The sequence below is a fragment of the Octodon degus genome, unplaced genomic scaffold (genome assembly GCF_000260255.1).
Source record: "Octodon degus isolate 3935 unplaced genomic scaffold, OctDeg1.0 scaffold00054, whole genome shotgun sequence".
In the NCBI taxonomy this organism is placed as follows: Eukaryota; Metazoa; Chordata; class Mammalia; order Rodentia; family Octodontidae; genus Octodon; species Octodon degus.
In genome coordinates, this window is record NW_004524630.1 from 586704 (window position 1) to 599300 (window position 12597).

The 12597-nt window shown below is 38.7% G+C and overlaps 1 pseudogene; it reads right to left on the reverse strand.

Annotated features, from left to right (window-relative positions):
- The window catches only part of LOC101570669, a 17240-nt pseudogene extending 13995 nt beyond the window's left edge, over positions 1–3245 (reverse strand).
- Positions 3246–12597: the final 9352 nt, after the last annotated feature.

Consider the following 12597-nt stretch of genomic DNA (forward strand, 5'->3'; position numbering starts at 1 on the left):
GTGAACTATTATGACTGATCTGTAAATTCTTCATTTTTATTTTGGACAATTTTTATTGTATTCATTTATGTTTGTAAATAATTTATTTTCAATTTGCAATCTATTAAAATTTTTTTTAAAAACAAAACAAAAAAATGTAGAACACTGTCTGGCTGAGTCTGGGCATTAAGGGAGACTCTTCTGAGTAGATAAGGTGGGCTGCTAATCTTGGTTAGTGTCACACATGACTTAGAGAAGAATGCTTTCTTGTAGACAAAACAAAAATAAACAAAAAACCAAAGAAAAACTGTGCCACTAAGGAGTACTTCAACTTTTTATATAGTGAGAGAGGTCTTGAATATCTGCCATCAAGACAATTGGATGCTGTACACAATTAGCAATGAAAAGAGCAGGTTCACCACGGGCTCCTGCACGCCTAGCTGTGAGGCAGAGCACTGTGCTGAGGTGCTTAGAAAGATCAGTTAAACAGGGCTCCTGTCCTAACAGGCTCAGATCCGGAGCAGGCACAGATGCATTCAGAACACTGTCTCCTAAATGGGTAGATCATGCTTTCTTGAAATTCACAACATACCTCAGCTTTTTGATACACTTCTCTATATATTTGTAATACTTTCATTCAGAATTGAATGTGTAAATATTTGGCCACATTAAGGCAAATGAGCACTGAACTGAAGTTCAAATTTTTTATCATCTACATGTGCATATAAAAATCATATTATATATATAAAACCTTAGCATATTGATAATTTTTATTCTGTCTTGTCTTTCCCACACTATCATCTTTCCTGCTTTCTCTACTTCACGAACTACTCGTAGTTGCACCACAACCTTCTGACTTCTCAAGTGTGTAGTGTCCTAGGGCTTGAGCTGTATGCCTAGGAGTTGATATGGGAGGTTCGTACAGAAACGTGATTTGTGCAAAGCATAGTTAGTGCAATAATTCTGCTTGTAAAGTACTACTAATTTGTAATCCAAGGCCACCTGTATGCTGGATCATTTTAGTTTAAGACATTGTCTCACTCTAGGTACTGGGAGTGAGTCTATTTGCTTTTATTCCCATTGTGTAACTCATGAAAACTGAAAAAGTTATTAAAAAGTTAATAAAAATCCCATCTCAAGGGTTTAAGCATTTAAAGAATGTAGTAAGTAGAACAAGAGCAGTCAAAGAAATAGAAGGTGTTAATGAGTCTAAATCAATTTTTCAATGGTACAGCTTGGCACAAATTTGAAATTTTGGTTTCTAAGTAATCACTTGGGAGTCTATATTTTAAATTGCTGATCATCTGGCCAGGTGGCTCCCAAATACTTTAAGTGGACATTCATATTAGGTAATGTAAATAACTACTCAGAAAAGATACTTTGGGAATGAGAATTTCATGCACTAGTTTGTGACTCACCCACATAGGTTGTGTGACTTAGGCAGAGATCTGGTGTGGAATGAGAGTGGGGTCTGGAGAATCTTGGCATTCTTCCATCCAACTTTGGTTTAATTGAATTCATCCCTCAGAATTTTAATTGGATTTCTCTCCCTCAAGATACATGGAAGATAAATATGATTCAGGGAGAATTTAGGTTAAGAGAACTAGAGAGATATTCTCTGGGAAGGGAACAGAAAGAGTGTTCATTATTGAGCATAAGATAAAATATCTTAAGACCTGGATAACCTTGTTTGTCTTGGAAGTCATCAATTATTAAATCTTTCCATAATATTTGACATAAATATGACAAGGGAGTAAGGGACTTCTATTTTAGTAGGTAATAAATACAACATATAATAACATATCCCACTAGCTCTTTGATCATGTCTCTCTTTTGAGTCTCTTGGCAAATGTACATTTTTTAAGATTAGGAAAGGTTATTGGGAGATAGTTGGTGAGAGCTATGAGGGTCCTAGGTGGGTTGCCACTGAGGCCCTTTGTCAAGGGTAATTAATGCAGTAAAGTCACAATATGGCAACAATGTGGATCAATATCAACCTATAAGATTACAAGTATAGCCTCTTGGCTTATTCTAAACTGGAATACTTTTGGGAAGGGATGGGTCCAGATGTTTTGGTCACCTGCCTGGGTGTCTGATGTATATCTGGACTTAATGGACTGCGTGGTCCTAACTACAGTATAACCTCAGGTTCTGTTTATTCCTTAGGGAGGTATGCAAGTCTGTCCACTGTGACTTCGTCTAGACGAGCTGCCTTTCTCAGATGTGCCTTCAGCCACAGTTCTGGTGTCCCTAGTTTTCTGCCTACTTCTGTGAGAGCCCAGTCCCTCTCTGACTATACACTTATTCCTGTCTAACTCAGCTGCATATAATGTTCTCCCCTCTGTAGAGGTGTCCCTAACAGTGATTGGTGGAGAATGGGCAAAGGGTTAATCTAGCTGCTTTCAACTGAGAAGAGTTAGCATATGAGAGACACAGCCAGGAGCCTTCTCCAGAGAGCTAATGTCAGGCACTGGATAGGAGTCACTTTAGGGTTAGCAGTTAAGAATTCCCTTACACAGGTGAGATAGTTGATTCTGGTAAAAGAAGTCTGGCACACTTGTCGTTGGTGCCATCTGCATGATCACCTGGAGTTTGACAATCTCTAGGTGAAAAACCCCACAGATTAAAGTGTGTACAACCAAAATCTGAGTATTTGAATGGAAGGCAGAGTGGGAAAAACAGCTACAACCAAACATGGCAGTTGTAATCAGCTGGCTCCTAGGCCTCTCCACTGATGGTGATTATTTATTCGTCTGATATTTGTCACAATTCCGTAGAATTTTAGATATAAGAAGATGAAGAGTTTGGTGGTTTTTGCAGGCCAATTTAGCTAAGGAATTTAAAGGCCCTTGCTGAGCTTTGGTGGCTTCGGCTGTAGCTTCATAACCACAACAGTAGTCCGTACAGGTGTAGCTGGAAATTGCCAGTGGGGGTCAGTGACTGAAGTCCCATTTTTATATGTAGCCTTCTTTACTATGGTACTATTTTTGCACATCTTTTGGTTATTCTTTTCTGGTGGGTGTTTGGATTTTTTTTTCTCCGAATGCCTTCAGGGCAGGTTTGGCATGCTTGAGTTGTGGGGATCAAATCAGAACAACCTGAGCCTGACTGCTTTGTTGACGCAGCCTGGTGGGTGTTTAAGACCAAGTTAAAATGAAACCTGTGTTAATGAAAATTATCAATGTCAGTTAAGGTTCTTGAGGGCTTACTCTTGGAGCCATGTATAAAGCTCTCATCTCCTCTGGCATTGTCAGCTTCCAGGACATGTCACGATTTGCTTGTCCATGTGGCTTCCTTGGAACCACGGGAGACCTCTTTCTCTCCCTGGCCCCCCTCCCTTTTCAGCACAAGGTACGTTGGTTGACTCCTATCCCTTGAGGTCCCACAGTCTCCCTGCTCGGGAGCTTGGATGACTCACTGGAGTTGTAGCATTTTGTGGAAAGGTTTCCTTAGTCCTGGGTCTTTGCTAACTTTGGAGGGCCAGAGTCAAAATCCTGGCTATCCTCAGCCCAGGTATCCTTTCTTTGTTTTGGTCTCCAAAACTCAGTTGTTGAACACCTAGGAGATAAGCTTCATTCATTGTTATAGGAGGAGTAAGCTTAGCTACCTAGCTATCAAGCACCTTGAAATATAAAGTGTGACCAGAAAACTGCTTTTTCTTTTATTATGTATTTATTTTTTATTTTTAGGGAAGAGTCTACAGGGTGTTCAAGGTCTCACTACTAGATCAGACTCGTAGTGATCCACCTGCTTACAGCCTCCCAAGAGCTGGGATTACAGGGGTGTGCCACTATGCCCATTCTGAAAACTGCTTCTTAAAATTACTAATCATGGTCACCTTAGGAGTCAAATTTTTGTAGAATACTAACAAGTAAAGTTTTACAGAGAAAATTTGAGATTAAAGGCTACATAGCATTTTAGCATGACAATCACGATGATATTATTATCTCTGAAATGAATTTAAAACTCCACTTTGGTATCCAATTACTTTTTAGCCTGTTAATATTAAATGACATAAAGAAACTTTAACCTAATTTGTTATGTTCTAACCATTTGCTGCTACCAGAATGACATTTAAATAGAACATGTCCGTGTATTGATATGCCTCATGGGGCTTTAACGCCTAATTAGGGATCTAATTGTGACAGTGTGCCTGTCTAGGCTGCACGATGTTTAGGTGTGTCTACCTGTTACAACGTGATTATGCAACAATCACACAAGCATAAGTATTTAGATTATCAGACAAGGTATAGTTTTTGCATTGTTTGGATCGCCACTTCACACTGGATTTACATGAACATTTTGTCACGGATGTCTGGAATACAAGTAAGGGAAAGCCAGATGATTGAGCCTAAAAAGTTTGCCACCATAAACAACTTCAGCTGGAAATTGCCAGTGTGCTAAGATATTTTTAGTTCACTTTTTTGAAGGTCTCAACACTTTGAAGATAAATATACCAGGAGGATAGCAAAAATTGGTATCATAACTACAGAGAAATCTTTATATATATTTAGTTTCTACTCTTTTCTTTTTCTTTTTCTTTCTTTTTTTTTTTTGGTGGAACCAGTGATTGAACTCAGGCCCTTGTGCTTGCCAGGGAAGCACTTATTCTACTGAGCCATCTCCCTGGCCCCTAGTTTCTACTCTTAAGACAAGTTTTAGACTAAACTCTTTTAGTAGGTTTCATAGAATAACTATATCGATAAGAAGGAAGGACAGCTTTATAGCTCTGATAAGTTTAGGGAATAGCTACTGACTACAATTATCCAACATATAAGCATATCTCTATACAGTAACAAAAATGTTTGTTTAATCAAGGCCAATAGATATGGATCAAACTTAAATGTTAGGACCAAATTTAGAGATGTAAAATTTTGATCATTTTATATGTGTAAGGTCTAAACATATATTGTATAAAAATGAGCACCTATTAGTTACTTTGTATGCTTAAATATATGCTGTCTTAACTCAGTAAACTTATTCAAAGTTTAGGCTTATAGCATAGTTTATAATATACGATATATCATAAACTAAGACACTAGCTGCTTATTTATCCAATCATGAACTGATTAATGAAACCATTTTATAGACTGACATTCAAACATTCTGTAACTCTTAAAGTTCAGGTTTTGTTTTTGTCTTTTTAAGACATGCAGTTCAATCTCACTGTGCAGTTCAGGCTGGTCTTGAGCTCACTTTGTAGCCCAGGTTGATCTCAAACTTGCAGTGATCCTCCTGCCTCAGTCTCCCAGGTCCTGGGATTACAAGCTTGTGCCTCCACACCCCACTTTAAAGTTCAGTTTCTAGTAAGCAAAAGGCTAATAACGAGAGCATGAAAAACTTACTTTAGTAAAATATAGAACCTTAGCTTTAAGCCTAGTTTTGTAAGTTTAACAAAAAGCATCTCAATATTTTTAGACAACCATATTTTAGACATAAAAACTTAATCTTTTAATCATAGCAAAAACAATTATTTTAAATGACTCATCATAACAGTTAACACTTTTTAGACCATGTATCAGCCAGGGTTTTACTGGAGAAACAGATATATCACAAGACACACAAATGTGTAAGAAATCGTAAGACTGGCTGGCTGCGGATGGCCGCGGAGCCCGACGAGGAAGCGTGCAGAGGCGGCCCACGGTCTGGCGCTCACTGCACTGCCCCAGCAAGTCCGTATCAGGAGGTCGGTCGGGGGTCTGCGACGGAAGGCCACTCCAGGAGGCTGAAGGATCCCGGGCGGCGGCCGAAGCGTCTGCGCTGGAAGCCAGGAGAGATGTCCAGGCTGCCGGCGCGGGCCCTCCAGCCGCCTCCCTGCCCTGCCCTTCGTGTCCTCTAGGCCGCGCGCACCGCACGCAGGTGGCTGCTCTGCGCCGAGGGCGTGCACTGCAGAGCCCACTCAGCTGAGCGCCTGCGCTCCTCAAACTGACGCGCTCGATCAACCCGTACAAGCCATCTATATCCAACATAAATATGATGACAATTAGAGTCAGTTTGAAGAACGTAATATAAATTTTTTTCACACTATCTATATACAGCCTCTTTGATTTTGTGTATAATAACTATAAAAAGTTCCATTTCTTTAGTTTAAGCATTCTATTGAAGACTCATAATTATTAATAGCAGCTTTGGTAATCAAAGAGAATGAGCAAATTGCACACATTCATGGGGCCGACGAGATAGCGCAGCAGTCTAAAGCACTTAAGCAAGGTTAGGCAGTGCAGGGACTGTAGTTCGATCCCCAGCACCACATGCCACGCCAGCCTTGTCCCCAGAGTGGCCTGAGTCAGCCACAAAAACCCCAAAAAACAAACAAAAAACCAAAAAAGACAAAATTACACATCCACTATAAGACTTATCTCAATGGCAAAAGCATTAAAATATTTATTCAGATGTGCTTACAATGAAGGAATATAATAATTTAGCTACCCAGGATGATTTAGCACCCACCAGGCATACAGTTTCATTACTTCTTGATAATAGGCAGGAATTTCCACATGGCTGACACTGACAAAGGATCTATAAACTGCAGTACAGGGTTACAGGATAAATCCTGAGGGGACTTGACTGACCTTATCAGATATAAAAGTTACATGTCTTGTTATATAGGTCTTGCTTTATCTTGGTCTTAACCATCCAGCAGAAAAGTATAAAAATGAGGTATATAAAGTAAAGCCATATTAATATGCTGAGCTGTAAAGGGCTCTAGTCAACAACTTCTGTGGATAACCCACTAGTATTGTGGACTGCTGGACTGTGTTGGATTGTTTTGCTAAATTCAAGCACTTACAGTATTTAGATGCCAATAGAATACCCATCTCTGACAGGACTACACAAAAAAAGGGGATACAGAGGAAGGACCATTTTGTATTTGTATATACAGAAGAGTTAGGATAGATATACAGCTACTTTCGCTTAATTCAGTGAGAAGAAAGATTTGTAGTCACAGTGTTTGGACAGGATATCCTGTCTGCTTCTTGTACTATGAATAACCACTAAGAAGATAACAATGTACAATGTATTAATTATTGAAAATGTCCTTTTAATCAGTTTTGAAACTGTCTCATTGATACTTGTTTCTCAATAAAACAAAAAAAATAATGAAATAAAACACAGTAATTCTTGGGATGGGGAGATAGCACAGCAGCCTAAGTGCCTGCCTGGCACAAGACCCCGGGTTCGACCCCCAGTACTGCAAAAACAAAACAAAACAAACTTAATGTATCTGGAGTAATATTAGCTATTCAACATTTTCAATAGATATCAAAGAGTGTTCAATGTTTTTAGGTACACAGGGTTTATAGATGACATACAGAATTTAAACAGAAACTCAAAAAATTTCTAGCCCCAAGCCCCTGTAGTGCAGGGAGCGGTAGTGGAAAGGTCTGCTCGCTCTAATAAAACTGCATGCATGAGAATGGAGACCCTGAGGAGCAGCACTGTGGAGAAATGGTGATCTGTTGTGGCTGATAAGCAACAGCAAAGCCAGAGAGACCGAGCACAGCCATCCCTCTGGGACAGTCCCGGAATCTGTTGAGGGTCCTCTGCCCTGGAGAACACAAGCATCTTTAAATGTACTAATAGTTTCTGGACGGGATATCATGTCTGCATCTTGTACTATGAGTAACTACTATGAAGACAACAATATGCAATGTTTTAATTACTGCAACTGTCCTATTAACCTGTTTTGAAACTGCCTCATTGGTATTTGTTTCTCAATAAAATTAATAAAAAATAAATAAATTATTTACAAAATATAAACAGTTCTCTGAACAACTATTATAAAGACAACAATATTCAATGGGTTAATTATTGTAACTGTACTATTAACCTGTTTTGGAACTGTTTTATTGCTATTATCTTTTTTCTCATTAAAATGAATAAAAAATTTTAAAAAATAAGTCACCCATTAAAAAAAAACAAATCCTCTATGTAAAGTGACACAGTATTTGCATATAAATGCTACAAGTTTCCATAGATTTAAAATAATATCTAGATTACTTATAATTCCTAATACAGTGCAGAAACTATGTAAATAGGGGTTTTATTGTACTGATCAGGAAATAATGACACTGAAGAAGTCTGTTCGTGTTCACTAGAGAGACACGTGCCAGTGTGAGATCTAACAGGCTTGCCATCACTGCTCTAGAATAAAGGAGAAATTATAAAATATGTTTTCTGCAGTATCCTCAAAGATGCAAGATTTAGAAACAGCTCTTGAAAGTCTTAGCTGAATATGGAAATCTGCCAGGAAAATGAGACATCATTTTATTGAAAAAGAGTTCGTATCACAGTTTTATGCAGTTGAATCCTTCTGTGAAGTAGTCACTTAAAAAGTTAGCAGTGTAACCTTTTTCAACAAGATTTTGCTTTTAAGTCAAGGGATTTTCATCTGAGTCTCATAATACTTTTCAGTCAGGAGAGGCTGGAATTGTTATGATCTCCACAATGATGATAAGGGTCTGGAAACGACTGGCCCTAAGCACACACAGGAAGCCGTCCCAGGGCCAGGAAAGGAACCCCTGTGACCCAAGGACGGAAATCTCCCATGCTTTCTGTGAGCTTGCATCAAAGGCCCTGTGGCCATGCACGTTCTTTAGGTAGGAAGTGATTAGATCCAGTTTAAGAAGGGCCTGAGTTCAATCCCTAGCTCCGCAAAAAAAAAAAAAAAAAAAGTCATTTCAGCAGACTTTCTTCGATGACAGAATTTGGCACACTATAGCCCGCAGGAAGAAGGTGCTTGTCCCTCAGCAAACCATTCTCTCCAGGAAAAGCTGGGAAGTCGTCCTCATCATGACACAACCAAATGCAAAGTCCTGAAGAGATTAAATTAATATTCAGTGCAGCCAGTCAGTCACCTGATGAGAAATGATTTATGGCAAAACATGACAGATACAAGCATAAAAAGAAGAAAAAAAACCAGAGCTTAAAGAAGCCTGCAATCAATTTGAAAGTTCCTGCTTGAAGAATGTAGGTTGAAATTCCTCTGTCCTTGAGGTGGATTGCAAATGAAGTACAGAAAGTCTAAATACAACATTGGAACATACATTTAAAAACATTTTTTGTTTATCCAAAATTCAAATTGATGCAGGTTTCCTGTATCATACGCTAAGCAAAGCAGCTTAAGTTAGCAACCTCCCATCAACAGTGTCACCGTCAGGCCTAGTTGGTAAAGCAAGAAGCTTGCAGGAGAAATCTCTTCACCACCCTGATGAAAGAGGCCAGAAAGGAGGAACGTTACCTGTGCCTCTCTCTCTCTGTCACCAGATGCAGAAAGCTGCAATAAATGTCCCCTCAAGGCCTGTATGCTAATGCTTGGTCCCTAGTTTAGCACTAAGGGGAGGTTGTGGAACCTTTGAAGAGTAAGGCCCAGTGGAACAAGGTGTGAATCTTGGTGTGTGTCACTAAAAGGGACCCTGGGACCCTGGCTGCTTCTGCTTGCTGCCCAGCTGCTGAGAGATGAGGAACCGCTTCTGCCACACACTTCTGCCATGAAGTGCCCACTTGCCACTGCTCCAAAGGCCACAGACCAGGTAGCCAAGAACTGGAACCTCTAAACCATGAGCCTGGATGAAACTCCTTCTTAAAAGTTGATAATCTCATGTATTTTATTAGTCATGGACAGCTAAATAACACATTGCTAACGGGTACTAGAAGACATATTTCTCTCTGCTTCTCTGCTGCCCCAGTGTATTGAAATTTCACTCTACTATTATATCTTTACCAAAAAAACTCCAGTCCTATTTAGATGACTGAGAAGTTTCTATGAAGCCTTGTCAAAGAGCAAATACATTTAAAAAGTGAATACTTTTTTTTTCTCCCAGTAGAACACTAGCACCCATTCTGTCTCCATTGTATTTACATTTACATGCGCACACACAGACATATAAATTTATATTTGTATATATGTAAAATTATGCTTCCAACACACTAGCAAAATTATTATCTTGGGCCATAATTTGTTCAGTATTTATGCCTCACATTGTGGACATTTTGGGATTTGGGTACAAGATATGTCTATTCCTTGCCATCAGGGAATTTGTAGTCTCACAGAAGTGGGTCAGGCAGTTTGTCAATTTTAATGTGTGGTCAGTGGTATTGTGAACAGTCCAGGCTGTTTTGGGCTACAAAACCACTTTAACCTTCTGGATAATGAAAAATGCATTACTGACTTGCGTTTATTGTGCTCTTGAACATTTGTCCTCTGTACCTCCTGAAATAATTCTCTAATACTAGGCAGTGGCGATGAGAATCACAAGTGTCTACCTGACAGTCATTTGGGAATCTATCTGGTTGCTTGTTGGTCTGAAACTGTTTGTGAAAATACTAACAAATGGGAGCAAATTACTTTCCTCTTTATGAACTAGCGAAGGGAAAAAAATTCAGGAACAAAATACAGTTAGGATTTCGAAGAAAGCAGTTTAACTAAACTACAGGAGGTGAGTGGTGGGGCTCCAGTTGTGAAGTGGTGTAGGCATGTGTGGCTTTGTGAGATGGAGTTACGGCGGAGGAGTGCAGGGTGCTAATAGTATTTACTCCGCTTCTTAGACTCAGCCCCACAGGGGCTTTCTGTGTTTATGTTTCAGATCTGTATGAACTGATGTCTTGGTGCTGTAGTTAAGTAAACCATAGCTAGAAATAGGATTCTGAATGGAGTTGGATACACTCATGAGCAGATTGTGAGACGTCAGTTCAAATATACGTTTGTAACTTTGGATCTCTTTATTTTAATCAATAAAGCAAAAATTGGACCAACTGCTGAAAGACAGGGTCGGCCTGCGCACACCCCAAGGGGCCCCAGCTGGTCTATTCCTGACGAATGATGGCGGATACCTGCCCTGGTGAGCTGTACTCAACAAGGTGAGAGGTCGCAGCTTAGCTTTCATCTGACCCTGAAAGGCCTTCATACGTTCATGTTGTATCTAATTACTTTAAAGAGCTGCATCATCATTTCTATACCAGAACCTTGTAAAATGTATCATTCTTCAGAAATGAATTTGTTTTATTCCTTTCCCTAAACACATTGCCTCGATACCAGAGCAGTATAAGCTATTTGCAGCAGCTTTTAATTCAATGGTTTAGAAAGATCTAGCTAACGTGGAAAATAAGGTTTGAACTCCTATTAACCAAAAACTGGTTAACTCTTTTATAAGCATGCATATGTATGTGCACACACGCATACAGGCAATTAAAATACAAGTTTCAAGATGAAATTATTGCTTGGAATGAACTCATAAGACCTTATTCATATTTATGGGTAAGTATAACAACAGCTAGCTTGTTGGTTTGCTTGTTTTGGTCTGTTTAGATCATGGCTGTATTTTTTTGTTCATTTTTTATTTCTTAAAGATTTGAAATGGTAAAACCATCAGAAATGATACAAAATTTCATTAAGCAAAGTACTAGGAATTCAAAATATGTTGCTGTGCACAATGTTATATTCAAGTTAGTTGTTTAAGTTCTCAGATATAAACCTGCAAAACTGGTACCAAAAAAGTTTATAAGAAATTAAGAAGGAAAAGAAAAAAATTTTAAATGATAAAAGTAATAAAAAATTTAAGCATTAATTGCTCATTTCAACAAACCAGCAGAAATCAGCAGGACAGTTATCCGAGCTGTCCTGCACATATACGTAAATACATCTTTTTCCCTTCTTTCTTTTGACCTTTTTCTCACCTCAGTTTTTCCTTCACATTCAACAGATTCTTTCCCTTTCACAGTATCCATTGTACCTTTCAGATTTTATTTACTCTTATAGGTTCTCACACTAGCAAGAATATGAGGTTTACCTATGCAGGTCTGAGTTATTTCACTTATATAGTCTCGAGTTGCATCCATCACCTATAAAATCCTCAAATTTATCCTTTTTTCAGTAGCTGAGTAATACTCCATTGTATAGAAATACCACATCTTTTTTATCCATTTCTCAGTTGATGGTTATGTGGGTTGTTTCCAAGATTTAGCTATGACAAATTGCACTGCTACAAAACATGGGTGCTCAAATATTGCTGTGTTATGATGTCTTCAATTCATTTGGAAAAATACCCAGGAGGGGAATAGCTGGCTCAGATGGGACCTCCAGTTCTAGCCTTTTGAGGAGTCTCCACACTGATTTCCATAGTGGTTGTACCATGCTACATTCCAACCAACAGTGGAAAAAGTGTTTTGTTTTTTTTTCCCCACAGCCTCTCCTGTATTTGTTGCTGGTTGACTTCTTGGTGACAGCCATTTCTTTTGGGGTAAGGTGGCATCTCAGCATTGTTTTAATTTATATCTCTTGAAGGACCAATGATTGAGCACTTTTTCATATGTTAATTTGCAATTTGTATTTTGTTATCTGAGAAGTGTCTATACATCTCAGAGGCCTATTTTGACTTTTGGAGGCCTGATTTTAAAAAATTCTTTACATGTTCTAGATAGAATTCCTTTGTCTGAGGGACAGTCAGCTATAATTTTTTTCTCAACTTGTGGGCTTCTTTTTACTCTATTGGTGATTTCTTTTGAGGTGCAGAAACTTCAAAAAGATGAGATCCCAGTGGTTGATTCTTGGAAGTATTTTCCTTGTAGTTTGCTTTTTGTTTATAAATTCTATACATACCACTATGTATTTAAGATTTC